This window comes from Panthera uncia, chromosome F1 (assembly GCF_023721935.1).
Source record: "Panthera uncia isolate 11264 chromosome F1, Puncia_PCG_1.0, whole genome shotgun sequence".
Taxonomy (NCBI): Eukaryota; Metazoa; Chordata; class Mammalia; order Carnivora; family Felidae; genus Panthera; species Panthera uncia.
The window spans coordinates 27,108,188-27,129,219 of record NC_064813.1 but is presented as its reverse complement, the minus strand read 5'-3'; positions in this window follow the sequence as shown (position 1 = coordinate 27,129,219).

The window sequence follows — 21,032 nt, the reverse complement described above, 5'->3', positions numbered from 1 at the left end:
TGTTTAATAGCTTTTCCTTCCGGACTTTGCAAAGCCTTCTCGGGAAACACGTTGCAAAGCGTTCTCTGGGAGGCCTGGCCTCCGTGTGTGTACTGTACTGTGCAGACATGAAAAAACAAACCCGTTTACTGTGTATGTGTAAATAGCCTGGTCACCAGGCCATTTTCAGCCAATAGTCACATCCGGTGCAGCTCGCACACGACACTTGGGGTGTGGTTTGTAAGTATGACCTGTAAAATAACTGGGATGGATTCCCATGTATACCTGTGTAAATAGATTTGTTAACTGAAATGTACTTTAAGAAAAGAGAAAATCTGTAAATAAACTGATTTATAAATTAATAGCGTGTCAGGTGTTTGTGTCCTCACCTTTGGAGCCAAGTGTAGAAACCCAGTCCCCGTGAAGTTCACTGATTTCTGGTTGCCCGAGGGACAGCCGACTAGGCTGAGCTGTGTGGAGGACCTGTTTGCCGTGCTCACAGACGCACACGTCTGAGCAGCCTGGGCTCTGACGTTCGTCACTCGTTTGTCCAGTCGTTGGGCACAGTTTCGTGTCCTGAGCACTGGGCAGAGGGCTGGAGAGGTAGCGGAGGCAACGGACGTGGTCCCTGATCTCATGGAGCTTAAAGTCTACTGAAGGCGTCATCAAAAAAGAACTTCCAAAACAATGTCTAACAGATTGCAGGAGGTGCTGAAATGAAGCACTCACGGGGGTTTGAGAATCTATTGACAAAAGGACCAGCAAGGGTGGGGGTGGGCCAGAGAAGAGGTCTCTGACAAATGATAACTTTGAGCTCTATATTGGTGGGTTTCTTCCCTGTAATTCATGGGAAAACTTTTCTCCCAGGTGACTTGAGTTCTGATCACCCTCGCAAAATAACACACGGAAAAGTCACACACAATTAAGTGGGCCATAAAAAAGCAACCATCCAATGACTAGGTGTGGAGGCTCTAATTTATTTCTAGAAGTACAAGCTTGGAGAAGAATGGAGCTAGCGATCTAGAAGAATAAAAGAATTTCAAAGGTTGCAACGTATGGCCCTCAGGATCATGAATTCTCTCTGGTCCAACAGACTGGAAGTAACCACCATCATCACACCTGAATTCCTCTAGTAGCTTCCTGATGGCCAACCCTGCTGTACCTTTAATCCCTACACAACCGTGAACCTTAATGGAATTCTCGGAAGAGGACTAACCCCAAATTGTGGCAGGTTCTAAAATATTTCTTGTGATTCCCAGAACAGACATGTGAGTGAGTGCCCATGATGTGCCAGATGCTGTGTTTGGTGCTCAGGGCACAATAGGAATGACAGGTTGAATCTTGGCAGGGGGGAACCCAAATATCCATATCCTTGAATCAAAATACGTGAAAGTGGTAGGTAGATAGATGGCAGAGCTAAGAATGGTGACACCCAAAGTGATGTGATCTACAGGGGCGAGTGCTGGAGAACCAGCCAGTGCCCTACGAAAAAGCTCAGGAATGGGAGATAGTGACTGCCACAGGCAAAGGTGGGAAGCAGGGGGATTGTCCCTCCCTTCACTGGGAGGCCAGGCTATGTGGCCAAGGTTAGAAGGCAGGTAAGTGGCACCCAGGGAAGAGACCAATGCTGTGGTACGAGGTTGCTGAGAACAGACAACAGCTCTCAGGCTCACGAAGTACAGCGTTTCCATATGGAGAGGAAAGACTGCACCAGACCCAGCCTCTTGCAGTGCCTGGGTCTCCCGTGGCCAGCAGGTCCACTCCGAAGCCAAAGGGGGAGACGGGACTGCACGCACACCATGTTGTGCTGCCGAGGAAGGACCAGAGCCCTCCCTGTGGGGTCTGAAATACAGAAAGCTGGGGGTGTGCCTGCGGGCCACTGACACACGCCCTTCAGCAGAACAAAGGTGCACATGTTGAGTCTGAACGGGGGAAGTGCCTTCCCACACAAGGTGATAAGCTCAGCACAGGCTGTGAGGACTCTATCTCTTGGTTAAGGAAGTGTGCCAGGGCCAAGGCCCATTTTTATGAGACTGTGCAGGAGGCGAGAAGCTGTGGATGACTGCCTTTCCCGACAATCCACCCCACCTCCCCTGCTCAGCCACTGAACTAGCAGATAAAGCATACCAGATCCGGTAGGACGACTGTTTGCCACAAATGGGTAGGCGGAGCTGGGTCCAGGAGCCCCTAAACAATGCATATGGCTACAGTTCACAGAGCCTTCCTGTCATTTTGAGACATTTACCAGAGTCACTGAAAGAACTAGACCCAGGACAATGATCAGGCCTCTCCGGAGGATGGTCCTCGGCCAGAAACCTCCAGTGCCTGGCCTAAGCCAACTGAAGAGGTCAAAAGATGAGTCTGATAACCATCCGACCGGAGCACGGGGCTTCCCCCTCCCCTGCATTGTTGATGTGTCCCAGCAAGAGATGTTGGCAATGACACAACAGCTACCCTATTCTGCCAGCAGATAACTGGAGGCTAGTCAGGTGTCCGTCTCTAGTGATTCTTGTTGGTCTAGAGGAAAGTCCAAGTTGTTGTGTACCAGGCAGGACATTAAAATGGGAATGTGGGACAAAAGGAACTTTATTCTGGGATGACAAATTCAGCATTGTTCGAGTTCGCCTCCTCTCCCCACTGCTGTGCTGTCGTGTGTTGTCGTGCCAGGCACAACGGAGGCTCCTGTCGGAGTGAAGAGAAGACAGGTGAAAGTTCCCACCTCGCTTCCACACCAAAAACCTCCTGAGGCCAGAGGCGCTCTTGTCCCCTACTTCCTCGGGACCCACTGCCCATGGCTTGACCCAAATCTTTTGGCCCAATCATCCAACCTGGAGAGGGAAGTCACAGTCTGAATGAACTTGACGTATCTCATAATAACGTCACCCACTTGAGTTGGAGGTCCCAGCACAGCCAGGGGAACCCTACGGCTCTGATGCTCTTTCGCCCCTTCCCCCATCTCCCTGGGGTCCCTCAAGAGTGAGGCGCCTGCAGGTAGTGTTGCTTCCACGTTTGGCCTGGGGGGCCCTACTGTGCTGCCGCTGTGATCCCGAGGACAAATCACACCTAGGAAGTATGTCACAAGGGAGAAAAGAGAACGAATGGTTGGGTACACCGAGGTTGGGATTCTGCTGGTGCAGCCTAATCAGGTGACTGTCTGGCCTTCCACCCACTCCAAGTATGGCCCGCCATGGGTGGAGCCTCCCGTTAAATGTTCAACGACTTTTCTTAAGCGGAGGTACCTCTGGTAAGTTGGCTTTTTCTCTTTTTTTATGGTCTTTGTATAGTTATTGCCTAAGCCACCCACTACAGTGTTTCCTCCCCACTCCCAATCTGTCTGGGGGTGATAGGGAGCATGAAAGCTCCACCTTATGTCACAGGAACATGTCCATCACTTTGTTTTTTGGGCTGTGAATGTGGTGTCTTGATCAGATGGGAATTTTGTTGAATATCTGAACATACGGCAATGGTGTTTTTTTAAGCCACAATAGTGATCTCTGTGTCTCTATGGCCCACTGTGTCCACACGGTGAGCATTGCTGGCATCCACGTCTGGGGACGAGTGGCCCGAAGTGGTCGATTTGCCACATTTGTGTCGGGCTGAAGGCCACCTGATGTGGATGTGTTCATTATATTGCGTGGTCTGCATTAAAAGGCAGGACTCACACAATAGTGACAACTGTGTTACCTTTGGCTTTCGGTTTTGGGGGGTGAGCCATTGAGATTCGGTCCATTTTTGTGTCGAGGTGGACTTTGATGTTCCATTCTGTAGTGGACCCAACAGGTGCCCATGGTGGTTTGCTGAGTGCATGTTAGGTCAGCTTGTGAGTTCTATTTGTGTTTGTTTTTTAATGGTTCTTTGTCATAGACATTAATATGAGTGGTGAATCGGCTTTTTATTTATTTATTTTTTTCCGGTCCACAAGCTGTTGTCACCATCCCTGTCCCTACACAGGGGGAGCTAGACGGTTTGTAATAGCCCGTGAGTCTATAAATAAGTAGCAGAGAGTTGCTCGTGGAAGGGCTTCAGCATCCTTATCGGATACGCTTTGGCCCACTGGGCAGAGTATTCTTGTCCAGCCTCAGTTAAGAGGTGGTCATCCTTGGAGAAGATGGCATGGCGACCCAAGTGACTCTGCCGGCTTTGAGCTTGGCAGCTGGACATCTCTGAGATGTGGCCCCACTTCATAAAGGGAGGGGCAGGAGCAGACGCTACAGCTGTTTAGCCTCCTATGGCCAAGCAGCTACTGGGGCCTAAGTGGGCTTGACCTTGGCTGTACTATTTTTATTTAAAGATGGAGCTTTGCTGAACCTGTCCTATTTTATTAGTGGCATCAGCGGGTACCCACATGAGGATGGGCAGCTGAGGTCTTATGGTCACACAAGCTGTCAGGCTCTAGCAGTCAGGCACTCTCCTTTCAGTAAGGCCCATATTTTGTTGACTCCTGGCCCATGTGGCTCCCCGGAACTGCCGCTGTTGAGCGGGTCCTGGACCTTACCGGGGTGGACGGCCCAACCTGCATGTGTCGTGGTATCTGTGACCTTAGGCGGGGCCTGGCCAACTTGTTTCCCGGGCCAGCAGTGAGGCTGTCCTCAGTAAAGTGGATGCCCAGCCCTCCTGGGAGTCACTGGGCTTGCTACAGACCTAGCCCTACCCACTCTGGCATATGGCGAGGGGGCAAAGTGAAAGTAGACTATAGGCCGTTGCATGTAATGCAAATCGGTCTTGGCCCTTATCCCACAGGGGACTGAAAAGAAGACACTGGCCAGATCAGTAACTGCACACCGGTCTCCCATGTGCACCGTCACCACCCAGGTGACTCGGTGTCTGGTTCTGAGGAACCAAAGGGGGTCCACTGTTGGCCTCCAGACTCCTGAGGCCTTTTTCATGGGCCACACTGAGTTGTTAGATTGCACCAGAGCGGTGCCGGCACCAAGACTTGAATTAATAACGGTTTCTGGTTTTCACGCGGCATGTGGTACTGCGTTTACTGACTATTCCGCTGGGGTTCGGCTGACTCGGGCGGCGGGAGCGGCTGTCCTGCTGTCATGGCGGGAGCTCTTTGTTGTGAGGGGACATCCACCCTCAGGTGGCGGTGATGTTGTACGTCGAAAGTGGCCCAAACGTCAATGTCTGTAACAGCCAGGACTCATGGGTTTCAATGCTCCTTTACCAAACAGACGTACTTACCTGGCTTCATGTGACTCCCTGGCTTTTGTCCACACCTGTGCTTTAGTTTCTGTATTTTATTTTCAGAGAAGGACCTCATTTGAACAGTTTCGTTTCAGCAACGCTATCGGTTTTTGTGTTGAGAGAAAACAGGTCCTACCTGAGGCCCACAAGTGAGCCAGGCCTGGCACAGCTCCCTGAACGGGGGCCCCAGACGTCCCGGGGATGTGGTCTGTGCCCCTGAAAGGCCGGGCAGTGGGCAGGTGGCACGGGAACCAGGAGCCCCGGCATGGTTCTCCTGCCCCTCCTAGGGCTCCTTTCTTTTACTTCTACTCCAATCCGTCAACTCGGCCAAGTTCACGGGGAGACTCTTAGACAACGTTTGCCTGCTGGCAGGACAGCGTGCTCCTCACCCTCCTCGAGAGCCTCAGCATCCCCAGGGGAGCCGGCGTCACTCTGGGATGGGGTCCTGGGGGACACGTTCAGGACGTATCTTCAGCAACCCTGCTCAGGGCACCAAATCTGTCTCACCGTCTGCCCGCTGGCCAGGCTGTGCAGCCAAAGTTAAAAGGCAGATAAGTGGCATCCAGGGAAGAGATCGACACAGGATATGAGGTCACTGAGAACAGGCAACATGCACCCCAGGCTCCAGTGGTGCCGCATTTCCTGGTTTGGAGAGGAAAGAAAGTGCGCAAGATCAGGCCCTTGCCATGCGTGGGTCTCCCGTGGCAAGTCCCCCACGGCAAGCGCATCCACCCTGCAGAGGAGGGGGAGACGGGACTGCACCCCGTGTTGTGCTGCAGAGGAAGGATCAGGGCCCTCCCCATGGGTCTGAAATACAGAAAGTTGGGGGTGTGCCCAGAGGCCACCGAGGCACGCCCTTCAGGAGAACGAAGGCGCACATGCTGAGTCTGAAGCGGGGAAATGCCTTCCCACACAAGGTGACAGGCCCGGCATAGGCCGCGAGGACTCCATCTCCTGGTGAAGGAGGTGTGCCAGGCCAAGGCCCATTCGTATGTGACCGCGCAGGAAGCAAGAAGCTGTGCCTGACTGCCTTTCCCGACAGGGATGAAAGAGCGAACTTGATTGAATTCTGAAAGGAACGGCTAGACCCCCTGGGTACCCGTGCCTCTCTGGTGGATGTGGGTCACTGCCAGTCCCCTCACTAATGCCCTCAGGAGACCATTTATTCTCTGGAGAAACCCAACCAGAGAATTCCTGAATGTGAGGACTCCCGGCACAACCAAGCACAAAGATGAGGCAACAAACTGAAAATGAAAGTGAAGTTAAAGTCTGTGGATTGAAATGGAAGGATCTAGTCAGGCTTATCCAGGACTCCCTTCTCCAGAAAGAAGACTAGAGGACCCTCCTCTGGAAAAATGGATGGCTTTGGAGGAAAGACCTAGAGGTCCTGACATGTGGGGAGATTGCTCTAGAGGAAAAGTTGGTTTGCTACCTGATCTCTGTCCAGGAAACTGACCAGTCAAAAGTCTCACACATGCCCACTGAGCTATGCATCACATTAAAACAATTTTTTTTAAATGTTTTTATTTATTTCTGAGACAGAGAAAGACAGAGCACGAGCAGGGGAGGAGCAGAGAGAAAGGGAGACACAGAATCTGAAGCAGGCTCCAGGCTGTGAGCTGTTAGTACAGAGCCCAATGCAGGGATCCAACTCACAGACTGTGAGATCATGACCTGAGCTGAAGTAGGACGCTCAACTGACTGAGCCACCCAGGCACCCCTATTCATCACATTTTAGTGCATCGCCCAGAGGTGAACAAACAGCCAGCCACTGCCAGACGTTCGAGGAAAGCCAGCAGTATGAGCTAGATCAACCCAAAAAGAAGAAAACACAAAGGAATCCTGGTGAAACAAGGCACGGCACTGAGGAAAACATCACAAGCCAAAAAACCACAATTAAAATGAAAGCCCTCTCAGACAGCTGCTGTAACACAGCGTCTATGAAATGGGCACAGGACGCTCTGAAAGAGTAATGAACCAGAGAAACAAGATGAAGCTCTTGAAAATTAAATGGATAGCAGCCATCATATAAAACTCAGTAGGAAGTTGGGAGGCCAAGTGGAGGAAATCTCCTAAACAGTAAAACGAAAAGGTAGATAAAAACAGGAAACAGATGAAGTTAGAGAACCAACCCAGGAAATCCAACATTAATTGGAATCTAACAAAAACAGAGAAAACAGGAGGGAATGGGGACACGAAAAGAATTCAGAACTTATCTCTGTGAGTTTCCTGTTGAAACTCTGCTAAGTGCCCTTCGCAAGAAATACGCTCCCCCCCAAACCCATCGCCGCCCCAGCAAGGCGTATCAGGGGGATACATCAGGGCACTGCGGGAAGAGGGTGAGGAATAAAAACGTCATCACTCTCCTGAACAGAAACATTGGAGACCATACGAAAATACAACAAAATTTTCAAAAATCAAACGAGAACCATTTTCATGCAAAAGTCTACACTCAGCCAAATTGTGACTCGAGTGTTAGGGTAGAATGTGGATGTGTTTGGGGAGGCCCTAACTTCTCACGCATTCTTTCACCGGACGCATAAACCCTGAAGGATGAAACCGTGGGATCCAGAAACAGCGGCTCCACCAGGAAGACTGTGGAGGAAAATCCCCAGGATGACTTGGAAGGGCAGTCCCAGGATGACGGCCACCTGGTACGCCTAGGGGGCCATCAGTCCAGATCAGAGCAGGGGGACAGACTCCAGAGGGAATGTCCCCAGGTGACAGGGAAGGGAAAGAGAGAGGAATAAATAATGTATGTTTTTAACAACGTGAAATTTTTCATTGAGAAGCTGTTGGAAGGTGAGGAAAGATTGAGTAATAGGTTCAAAGAGTGAGTAATGAAACACGAGGAAAAGCAAAGCATTGTGTGAGTAAGAAACAATCATAATACACTTCTTGGCTCAGCTATGAACAATATTTATAGTTACAATAATGTGAATACTGGGATATCACTGAATTGAAAGGGTGAGGAAAGGGAAGGGAGGTATCAGAGCGCTAAACCTACATCTACCCATATAAGGACGTGTGATGGTTAATTTTATGTGTCAACTTAGCCAGGCCATGGTACCCAGATATTTGATCAAACATTGGTCTAGATGTTTCTATGAAGGTATTTTTTGATATGAGATTAACATTTAAACCAGTAGGTTTTGAATAAAGCAGGTTACCTTTCATAGCTTTCATAGTGTGGTGGGCCTCATCCAATCAAGTGAAGGTCTTAAAGACTGAACTCCCACAGGGAAGGGAATATTCTGCCTCCAGACTGCCTTTGGACTTGAGCTACAACATGAACTCTTCCCTTGGTCTCCAACCTGCTCCATATATTTTGTGCTTGCCACCTCCTACAATCACAGGAGCCAGTTCCTTCTATGTCTGTCTCTCTGCCCCTGCCCTTTCTCCCTTATTTTCTCTCTCCATACACAACCCATTAGTTCTGTTTCTCCAGAGAGCCTAAGGAATACAGGAAGTCAATAACTAAAGTATAAAACCAGTGATTTAAGATATAGCAGATTCTCTTCGATACAGAGGTAAAGACCAGAACAAAGATGCTGGAATGAAATGACTAACAACAGGTGCCTCTGGATGACGATGAGGAGAAGAATGGGGCTGAAGACTACTCATGTGTTCCACGAGTGTGTGTCTTTAATTAATAACCTTTTTTTTTTGCTACATACAAGTATCATCTTGATAATAAAAATTAATATTCCCTCCACCAAAAAATAAAGCAGCACCAAAACAGGACAAATGCAGCTTCTCTTCATTGACTTCTCTGCTAAATGTAAAGAGGGCATATTTAGATGGGATTCTACCCTCCTTCCTCTTATAACTTTAAAACTATTCCAGTACTACTGTCTGTAGAAGCTAAATTTGGGTCACAGCTTTGCAACCTAAATATTTTTCTGTTCCAAGTAAGAGCTAGATTCAAAGTAATTGAAACGTGTTGCTGTCATGCACAATTTAAGTGATGCATTTAACGTAATAAAAAAATATTTTAGGGGAGCCTGGGTGACTCAGGCGGTTGAGTGTCTGACTCTCGATTTTGGCTCAGGTCACCATCCCAGGGTGGTGGGATCGAGCCCCGCATCGGGCTCTGTGCTGAGCATGGAGCCTGCTTGGGATTCTCTCTCTCTCTCTCTCTCTCTCTCCTCCCTTCTTTTCCCTCCTTCCTTCTGCCCCTCCCCCGCCCACACTCTCTCTCTAAAATAAAAAACTTCTAATAACATTTTAGTAGTGCATACTAAAAAAGGTTAAACACGCACATTTGATGGTAGGTAGATGGTCTAGGGAAAGGAATCATCGTGTCTTAGCACTAACTAGTGGCCTCAGCGTGTCAACTTGCATGGAACTGGAGGCCAAGGTTTCTCTTGGGTCTGTAACTCTATTACCCATTCAAATTTATTTTGTTGTCACGATACTGGCACCTTTTACAAGCAGATATCCAACTTCCTTGTGCTTTTGTTTCGAGAAAGCACACCGCTGAAAAATACATTTTATGTAACTAATCTTCCCACCTGAAGAATGCAGGTCAGGAAACTCAAAACCACTCTTTTAGCTCCAAACACATTCCAGGATTCTGAGTTCCCACAACACAGACAGGCATGCGTGATGACCCATTTTAAGTACGGCCAAAATATTCTTTTAAATAATAATCACCTAAATAACTTCCCTGACTGGTCTGTCAGTATGGTTGCTGCTATTTTGAGAAAACTAAGTCAAACAATTAGATGAGCAAAATGGAGTTATAACTCCAAATTCCTACCACGAGTCTCAAGGTTGAGTTTCCTTGGAGAAAAGGGAAAAAGCATTTAGTCAAGAATTCCTTGGGAGCTGCAATACTGATTAATCCCTGCTTCTGGCCTTTGAGATCATTACCTTGTTAATTCTACTTTCTGAAAGTAGCACTGCCCAAAATATACATAACAAGGGAGTTTGTCTTAAGAAGCTTTTGTGTGATTGTTATCACTTTGGAGGCCCAGAATAGAAGAGAGGAGAATCTGCTGGTTTCTGGAGAAGTTGAACCATTTAAGAGTTTTGTTCTTCTGAGAGGAGCCAGTGAATGGAAACAAAATCATTTTGGTTTCTACATCCTTACTTATAAAAAGAGCTAAAAATCTCCATGTGGGAAATCACCAACGTGAAAAGTAAATTTTACTAAAAACTGTAGCAGCCAAGATGCACTTGACTGCAAGGAACAGAACACTCGACTAAAAGTAGGTCGACAATCGGGGCTTATCTTGTACTCGTCACATCACAAGGAATCCAGAGGCAGACCGGTCAGGGTTGGTCAACGCCTCAGAGCTTTCGGTCAGCTCCCCCTTGACCCTCTTGATCAGGATGGCCAGATGGCTGGGGCAGCTCCAAGTACCCTGTAAATTTTAACTATTTTAAAATTTAACATTTTAATATGTTGATTTTAAAAATACTTGAAAACTTATTTCCATAAGTCTTCAGCGAACTTTCCTTTATGTGTTGTCGGCAAGAATGCCCTCATCGAGTTGTAAGAGAAACTCAGAAAGCAAGCATCTAGAATTTTCAGCTTCTGAAGGCAGGTCCCACAAATAAAGAAGAAGAGTGAGAATATGGCTGTTTATTTCACAACCAGCAGTGCCTGAGAATGTATTTATCCTGAGCTGCTGACTTCCCTGGAAAAATTCTGAGAACAGGCGGCTGGGCTGTTCCATCATCATGCCAACGCCCTTCCGTGCGCTCTAGTATGACCAGCAGTGCATGAACACTCATCTTCTCCGTCCCTCCACCCTTGGGCACAACCACGTGCCCAGCAGCCTTCAAATGGAACTATGTCTCCAGCTTTCAAAACCCTAGAGGAGCCATCATTCTTGATCCCACCCATTAGCTAGAAGGTCTTCAAATGTCCCTTGCATGAGTTAGGATGAGGAGACAAAACATACACGTGTGAATAAGTAAAGGGCACCAGTAGGCGATACCCATTCATTCATTCGTTCATTCACAAATATCTACTTTCAACCACGTGAGCAAATGATTCCTCTTGCCAGTTCCTGGGCCGCCGCAGGGTGCAAGGTGGCAGTTACGGGGCAGGTGTGAGTGGGGAGGACCCAGCCAGAGACCTCGCTGGGAGGCAGTCACACTTGGGGTAATTTACCACAACCAGGGCTCTGTTCCCCAGCCTGAGAGACTGAGCAACGGGGAGGTGTCAGGTCTCCCGGGGTGTGCGGGCACTCTGGAGGTCAGAGTAAGTCTCATAAATTTGAAGAAAAAACCAGAAAACCTTCTGACTTAGAGTGGAGGCATCATTTTCTCAAGACCCACATGCCCCTGTTTTCTATCTACAGCCACGCCCCCCCTTCCCCTTCCCTTTCCCCAGAGTCTGTTTCATTAATGGAAAGCAAGTTTGGTGAACATGTTGAGGAGCCTCTTTCTTTTCCCCCAGATGCTTCACATACATTATTGTATTTCACTGTTCTAAAAATCGGTGAAGTAAGCATTTTATTTCGCAATTGAGAAGCAGAGACTCAGACGTGGTATAATTCAGGTGAGTTGCGGACAAAACTCTTGCATCCTATTTCTGACCCAACTCTTCCTCTCTTGTTTCCCTGTTTCTTTTTTACTGAGGTATGATTGAAATACAACATTCTATTAGTGTCAGGTGTATAACACGATGACTTGACATTTGTGTATGTTGGGAAGTGACCACCACAGGAAGTCTTGTCACCACACAAAGTTACAAAAACTGTGGGGTTTTTTTGTGTGTGCGTGATGAGAACTTTTAAGCATCTTCTTAGCATCTTTCAAATTTGCAATACAAGATTATCAACTCTAGTCACCATGCTGTCCCTTGCATCCCGTGACTTAACTGGAAGTTTGTGTCTCTTTGCCCCCTTCACTCATGCTGCCCACCCTCCACTCGTCCTCCCCTCTGGCAACCACAAATCTGTTCTTGGTATCTGTGGGTCTTGTTTTGTCTGTTCATTCGTTTGTTTTTTGAATTCCACATAGAAGTGAAATCAGTATTTTACTTTCTTTATCTGACTTGTTTCCCTTGGCATAATACCTTCAAGGTCCATCCACGTTGCTGCAAATGGTAAGATTTCATTCTTTTTTATGGCTGAGTAGTATTCCATCGTGTATATATACCACGCCTTGCATTCCACCCAAGCATGGTGGGCCCAGAAAATGCTCTCTCTTCTCTCTCGTGCCTGCAGTGCTCCTGTCTCCATTCAGAATGCCTCTCTCCTTCCCGGACAGTCCTGACCCTCACGACCACCTTTCGCTTCTCAGACTCTCCCACAAAAGCCCTAACAATAAATGCGACGGCTCACTGAGCATAAACTTACTAAGTGCTGAGGACTTGGCTTGCATCATCGGATTTGGTCCTCACAACTACTTTATGAGGCAGGCCCCATTTCACAGGTGAGGAAACTGAGGTTTCGAAGGTTAGGGACCTTGCCTGAAAACACAGAGCTTGTGAGTGACACGAGCTGGACTCACCTGGGTCTGTCTGGTTCCCAAAACCATGCCTTTTATCCTGTGTTTATTTCTGGTCATTGTCGCTTCACCTGGACATTATCCTTTCCTGGGCAGGCAACCTCAGGCCCCCAGGTCACCAAGTTCTAGATGAGACTGTAAGACCTGCCTACAGCAAAATTAAAAATTTTAAATACCTTCCCATTTGTTCAGAATAGAACCAAACCCCTTAGCAAGGCTGCAAAGCCCCCGCAGGCTGGGCTCATGTCCTCACCACACACCTACGCTCAGGGCAGCATCACGATCACTGGAGGGGGTTATTAAAAACGTCATGTGGTGGCACCATTTCTCAAGCCTCTGGCCTGCTCCCCTTGGATGAAATAATGATAAACAACATGACTATTTAGTCTTGTTAGTTGCCATTCTGAACGTTCTGCCTCTAAGTGTTTATATGTATTAATGCACACTAATTCACTTAATCTGAAAATTACCCTATGAAACAGATACTATTAGTAGAACCATCTAATAGATGAGATGATTGAGGCATAGGTTGGGTAATTAACTTGCCCAATTTCATTCAGCCAGCCAGTGGTGGGCTGGCCTGGAATCCCAATAATTGAATTAAGAGCTCTATGCTGTCTGTCTGTAGATGCCCACCACCATTAGCTTCAGATCCTGAATGTGGGTGCTTATTTTCTTCTGAAAACAGGCTGCTGCAGCCTGACTTCTGGGTATCGGTGCAGAGAAGAGAGAAAACCACCTGGGTATGCAGCCAGCACTTTGACCAGGCCCTTCAGAGAGTCTGGGTCCCAGTTAGGACCACCCAGGTTCAATTTCTATGAATTCGGATGCCACATTTGCCCAAACAGGGCAAAGGAAGGAATGTCAGCTTTAACATCCTATTCTGCAGAAACCCCTCCTGCTTTCCCCCCAACCCCCTTCCCTAGTAACATCTATCTTACTTGCGGAGGGTTTCATAATGAGTTAAAAGGAAACCTTCATTTCTCAATAAGAACATTAAACTCTTGTCAAACGATGATCTATATTTAGCCACTAAGAAGTACTTCACCTAAACCAATTTGCATGTCTATGGATGTGTGTGTGTGTGTGTGTGTGCACGCGTGAGTGTGTTTGGTTTAATCATTATTAGCAATGGGGAAGGCCATAGGCCTTCACAGCTCACAGGTAACGAACATTAAAGGAAAAAAGAGAGTTCTGAAGGTGGAGGGTAGGCCCACCGTGTTCCAGGACTGCACTGGCTCCTGAGAGACCCACAGAATCCTGCTTTGGAGCACTGCAGGAGGACCTATCCCACACCCCTTCCAGCTCAGCTATGCCAGGGCCCAGGACTTAACCATCAGGGGTCTCTGTGGCCCGTTACTTTGGCTCCTTGCCACCTCAGTGCTTGGGATCGGTTTGGGACAGCTTCCCAGGGGGGCAGCTGAGCCATATCCCTTGGGCCTCAGAGCAAAGGGTAAGAGGGGATGACGATGATGAGAAATGTTACCAAGTGTGTAGACTTTCCCATTGGGTGACGTAATTTGCCCAAGGTCACACAGCTTATTAATGGCAGAGCTGGGATTTGAACCCAAGGCATATGTAGCACCAGGACACCAACCAGCCCCAGCCTCCCTAAGCCTTCAGCCTCCGGGCACCAGTGAGAGTATTACGAGTTTTGTGGATACAGTAATGGCCGATATTGGAGCCCCCACGGGAGGAGCAGCTGGAGGACAGGACTGGACAGACGGGGCCAAGCCTTCCCGGGAGCTGAGGGTCCAGACCTCTGGAAGGTGCACAGCTCAGAGCGCAGAGGCTTCCCAGTTACTGCTTGGGACGTCAGCCCTGAGCCAGGCTGCCTGGGGTCCGCTCCGACCTACCCCTGACGTTTGTGGGGCCAGGGCAGGAGGACACGTGGACGCATGGATCACATGTCTAAATACTTCAGATATTTTAAAGTTATCCGTCCAGCTAACAAACTGTTAAGTAAAATACGTTCTCTCCTCCCATCTTGACACAGGAACCTTCACGAAGACCTGGGAGGCGGGTTTGGATCTCGCACACTTGAAGTCCACAGAGTCCTCTGACTGGGTGAGGAGCTGTGGGGAAAGTGGCCCCTTCTCTTCCAGGCCCTGCTCTGCTGCACCTCCTCAGGGCCTTTCCCCAAAGCGTGTGAACACTGGGCCTGCACGTTTGAGCTCTGCCCGTGCCTTTTGCAACAAGCCACCTCTTGGTAACCATTTGGGCCTTCTCGGGGGCACTGTCCACCCTCAGCAAGATGAAGCCAGAGAAGAGGCCATTTGGGCCGGGATTCCACAGTCCCAGGTGCCCAAGCGTGGTGTACAAGGTGGGGGGTGGGCTCTCCCCTTGGCCCCCTGGATTCTGTGCCCTGGGGGGGCAGGGATGGCTCCAGAGCAGGGCCTTCTAAAGCATGAGGCCCAAGGAAGAGGTCCCTCCAGTCTGGGTCAAAGGATGTTGTGGCTGCCAGTCCCTTATTGTGAAACTTTGAGCATGTTAATTAATCTCTCTGCACCTTGTTTTCCATGTCTGGAGAATGGAGATAATGTCAGTACGGAGTAACAGGAATAAGTGAGCTTATTCAGGGGTAAAGTGCTTAGAACAGTGCTTGGCAAACAGTAAGTGTTAATTAGGTACTGCCCATTACGTGTAATTATTATTTGGGCTCGGGCATCCTCAAAGTTGCTACCAGATTGAATGCTGCGAGAAAACCTCATTTCCTGACTGGTGATGGGCAAAAGCTATTTCTGGAGACCTGGAGAATTCCAAGAACAGGTACTCTGGCTGCCTGATCTGTCCTCAGGCCAGAGCCTGTGACTGGAACAGAAACTGTGGAAAGAGGGGAACAGAAGAGAATGGGCCAGAAAGAAGGGCAGAGTATTTGCTGCCAGTTCATTCAGAAAGAGTTTCTTGGGCAGATACTTTTCCAGGCACTAGATAGCAGGAGTGAGCAAGACAGGGTCCCTGCCTCCATTCATCCTACCTTCTTGGGGTAGGGTGGGCAGGGGGGATAGAAGGAAGATGTGTAACAAGAAAACAAAGAAATAAACGTAAGCCTTACAGAGATAAGGGTGTGTGTGTGTGAAAGAAATCAAATAGGATAAATTGAGAGAATGGCCGGTGAAGAGAGTTGGGGGAGGGTGAACCAAATGAGGTAGGGTGCTCCCTGATGGCGTCTGAGGAGGTGACGTTAAAACTGAGACCTGAATAATTAGGAGGAACCAGCGGTATAAAGAATCAGGAAAAGGATGTGCCAAGAAACAAAATCGGCTAGTGCAAGGGCCCTGAGGTGGTTGTGTGCTTGACATAATATGAGAAACAGAAGATCTATGTCACTTAAAGGTAGTCAGCAAAGGAAAGAGTGACAGGAAACAAGTCAGAAAAGTAGAGAGAGACCCAGTCAAGTGCTTCTCAAAGTTTAAGATGCCCACAAGCCATCTGGGCATCCTGTCTGTTAAAGTACAGATTCAGGTTCAGAAGGTCCAAGGTGGGGGCCTGAAATTCTGCATTCCTAACATGCTCCTAGGCTGGGCCAGTGCCGCTGGTCTGTGGACCACACTTTGAGTGGCCGGGCTTTAGGCAACAGATAGTAAGCAGAGATGTGACTCAGTCTGGTTATATTTTTAGAGCTTGCTCCCGCTGCAGTGTGGAGAGTGGGTTAGGGGTAAGAGAAAAGGCTGGACACCAGCAGAAGGGCAATTACAGTGGCCCAAGTGAAAAGTAGAAGCAGTCTGCATTGGCTGGGGGTAGTGAGCTGGACAGAAGTAGGTGGAGAGCAAGTCAATAAGCCTGGCTAACTGACTGCATGAAGGGGTAGAGTTAAACACAGAAATCCAGGGTTGCCTGGGTGGCTCAGTGGGTTAAGCTTCCAGCTCCTGATTTCGATTCAGGTCACGATCTCACCGTTGGTGAGTTCAAACCCTGCATTAGGCTTTGCACTGACAGTGTGGAGTCTGCTTGGGATTCTCTCTCTCCCTATCCTCTCTTCCCCCCCCCCCCCCCCTAATCCCCTCTCTCTCTCTCCCTCTTTCTCTCTCTCTCTCAAAAAAAAAAAAAATCACACACACACAAATCCAGCATTACTCCTAGGTTTGGGGCCTGAGCTAGAGGCTGAATCAATGCCTTCAGTGGTGTGGCCAAGGCTAGGGGGAAACGGGGTTTGTAAAAAAAAGAAACAAACAAACAAAACAAAACAAACCAGAGTTTCAGTTTGAGATGGTAGTCACATATTCAACTGAAAATGTTGAGTCAGATAGATGAATCTTTATTTTTAATTTCCCTTTTTAATGTTTGTTCAGACTTTAATGTCTGTTCACAGACAGAGGCAGAGCATGAGCAGGGCAGGGGCAGAGAGAGAGGGAGACACAGAATCCCAAGCAGGCTCCGGGCTGAACTGTCAGCACAGAGTCCGACGTGGGGCTTGAATCCACAAACCACGAGATCATGACCTGAGCCAAAGTCAGATGCTCAAGTGAGCCACCCAGGCGCTCCCAGAGAGATGAATCTTGGGCTCAAGAGTGATTCTGGGGTTGAAAATAAGCATTTAGGAGCACTGGTTTTCGGATGGTATTTTAAAGCCACAAGACTGGACGGACTTGCTTATGGAGAACATGTAGCAGATAAGAAGATCTGAGAGCTGAAGCTGCAGGTTCCTAACATTTAGGAGTGACAGGGTGAGGAGGAGCCAGGAAAGGAGAGTGAGAAAGTACTGGTGAAGTAGGAGAACTGGTGAGTGGCCTGGTGGGCTTAACAGCGGACTCCAAAGATATCCCCTCCCTAATCCTCGGAACCTGTGAATATATTATCTTATGTGGCAAAAGGCACCATGCAGAGCAATTAAGGTTAAAGAGTTTGAGGTCAGAGATGATCCTGGATTATCTGGATGGGCCCAATCTAACCACCACAGCCTTTAAAAACAAAATGGAAGGTAGGAGCGGGCGTCAGAGATATGTGGCGATGGGAGAAGACGCACAAGAGATTTGAAACACGAGAAAAACTTGACCCACGACTGCAGGCTTTGAAGAGGGAGAAGCCAATTCCAGAACATAGGAATGGCCCTCAGAGGGAGGCTAGCTAAGACCTAGAAACTGAGTCCCACAACAGCAAGGAATGAATTCGCCAATGACCTGAATAAGCAAGGAAAGACTCTCCTCTAGAACCCCCCAGCAGGGAACACAGCACTGCCAACACCTCCATGTCAGCCAGCGAGACCTGTGTTGGGCTTCTGACCTACAGAACGGTGAGATAAATTTACATCGTCTTGAGACACTCAGTTTGTGATCATTTGTTACTGCAGCAATAGAAAATGAACCCATGTGGTTTAGAAGCCTAGGAAGAAATCATTTCGAGGAAGAGGGAGCCATCAGCTGTGTCACAGGCTGTGTGAGGCTGATTAAGAGGAAGACAGGTGCGAGCTTTGGAGGGGGTGACACAGAGCTTGCTCTCAACCTTGACGAGCAGTTTTGGCGGAGTGGCGGGGTCAGAGACCAGGCTGGAGTGGGTTGAGGAATAAAGGGCAGGGTGAGGAAGTGGAGGCAGTGAACACAGACAACTCTGTTGTAAAGTTTGGTTGCAAAGAGAAGGAAGGAAATAGGGCGGTATCTGGAGAAGGGTGTGTTCATCCAGGAGTTTTATTTTCTTGGTCTTAGTGGGAGCCAGAGAACATGTGTGTTTGCTGAAGGAATCGACCGAGCAGAGAGTAGTTAGGTTTGGGGAGGGTGTGGGTGGGAATCAAGAGTGCGTGAGTGAGAAGGGCCTGGCCCCGGGTACGTGTGGTGGGAAGAAACAGCTGGAAGGAAAACAAAGAAGGCGAGCACAGGTGCAAGGTGATTTGTAGTTTGGTGGTGGGGGGAAGGAGTTCCTGTCTGATGGCTTCTACTTTGTCACCAACAGGACTGAAGTGAGGTCTCCTGGGAGGGTGTGTGGAGAGGGAGGCGTGCTGGAGGGTTGAGGAGAGAAAGAAAAGATATGAAATGGTGTCTCTTGAAATGTGGGAAGCCACCTGATGACAAACTGGAGGAGCACGGCCCCAGGAAGGAAGTGGCCTTTGTCATCTCTCTTCGGGCCCTGATGCTGGGACTGGAGGGGGCGGGGGTCTGTTGGATCCAGGTTGGGCCCCAGAGGAGGTTACTTACTAGACAAATAACCCTCAGGAACTTTCTTAGCTCTTCAGCTTCATGCTCACCCCGCCTACTTTCATCAAAGGAAACAGCAGGTGCCAAAGTGTTTCATGGCCTGTCAAGCCCTGTCTTTCTTTATGGGTGGGGTCCATCTTATACTCTCCGGCCACTGCAGGTGGAGATGCCCTGAAGGCTGGAGATGAGTGTAGGGGAGGGTGTCTGCCCAGCAGCAGCTCTGATTCTGAGATCATCCTCTTCCAAAGCATGAGCAATTCCTTCCACCTCCACCCAGTCCCAGGAAAAACTCGGGCTTGAGTGTGCTGTCCTGTACCCGGAACAAAGGGAGCGCCATAACCTGTGTTGGGGCTTGCTCTCCTTGGGGAGCTCCTCCAGCTATGTCTGCAGCCGTCACCTAGCTGGTCCTGCCCTGCCACTGGCTCAATGTCTGCTCCGTGGAATTGCCCCAGAGTGGCAATATGTATTCTAACGAAGTTTCCCTGTGAAAGCTCTCTGGCGGATTAGGACTTGTTGTGTGGGTGGTTTGGAGAAGGGCTACTTTATAAAAGTTAAATAAACCTCACCGATGAAAGAGACAGCGGATTCTCCCAGCGGAAAGTAGGGATCACAGAGCAAGAGGACACCATCCAGGGTCAGACACAGCTCAGGTGAGGACCTGTGAGTCCACATGAGGTCTATTTGACTCCAAGCTCATGTTTTCTTCCCCACCATATAACACTGCCTTCCTGGAGCCAACAAACCTGCCTGCTTCCAGGGAAGGGAGGTGGAGGGAAAGCACCAGTGTTTACAGAGTGCTTGCCTATCAGGGGTCATGCTTCTGTTCTGGCCCTCTCTGCAGGAGGGGAGGCAGAAGGCACACCTCCGGGTGGCTGAGAGTCTCTCTGTGTAACACAGACAGAGGTTGTTTTGTGACTACCCTGGCAACTGGAGCTCTATGGGAAATGGGTATGCTCTGGCACAGAAGCCACTCTGAGTTCAACATTTGATCCTGGTCACCTAAGACGGGAGAGCCAGGAACAACAACAGGGCACCATGTTCTTTTTGGCAACCACCTTCTCTACTCCTCCTGCCCGTCCTCCTAATGCCATAAAATTCACCCATTTCTTCCCCCTCCAAAGTAGGAGGAAGTAGACAAAAGAAAATTTTTCAGGGGAATGAAGATGGAATGGAATGCCTTCAAAACTCACAGAAACATTCTATGGGAGAGATGAACATAAAACTGGTTTTGAGCTGATTCTGAAGAGAAAGTGTTTACAGTTTGTGTCTGGCCAAATTGATGACTTGCAAAAACCCAAACAAGTCAAATAAAAAAATCAGCTCTTTGGAAAAATACATCAGAATCCAGAGTCTCTAAAGCATGATATTCACAATGTCCAGAAGATAATCCAAAACTTTTGACATATGAAGAGACAGGGAAATGTAGCCTATTCTCAATAGAAAACAACCACAAAGGACTCAGATGCTGGAATCAGGAAACGGGACTTCGAAACAGCTATATGTCTGTATTCAATGATGTAAGGAAAAACATGCTTATAGTGAATAGAAAGGTAGGGAGTCTCAGAAAAAAAAATCATAAAATGTAGTGAAATGGCAATTCTAGAGCAAAAAATTGCAATCTATGAAATAAACTAAAATTACAATATCTGAAATAAAAAACAAATTATGGAATGGGCTTAACAGCAGAATGGAGAGGACTAAATTTAGAAAAATTCAGTGAACTCAAAGCTAGATCAACAAAAGTTAATCTAAGAACAGTGAAGAAAAACAAAAAGAAAATCAGAAAAGACTTTCAGAGACCTATGGAACTCATGGAACACGTGTCTAACATACTTATAAGTGGAGTCACAGCCAGAGAAGAATGAGAGTGGGGCAGAAAAAGCTATTTGAAGAAATATGACTGAACCATCCCCAAATATGGTGAAAGACATACATTTAAAGACTCAAGAATCTCAGCAAATCTGAGGCAAGGTAAACATGAAGACACTATGCCTGGGCACATCAAACTGTTGAAAAGCAAAGAGAAAGAGAAAGCAGTCTGAGAAAACCAACATGTTACATACAGAGAAACAGTGATATGAATGACTGCTAACTTCTCACCAGAAGCCATGGAAACATCTTTAAGTGCTGAAAAGAAAAACAAAACAAAACAACAACAACAAAACATGCCAATTCTTTTCGCATGCTAGTGAAAATATCCTACAAGAATGAGGGCAAAGACAATTTCAGATAAAATTAAGAGGGGCACCTGGGTGGCTTGGTCAGTTA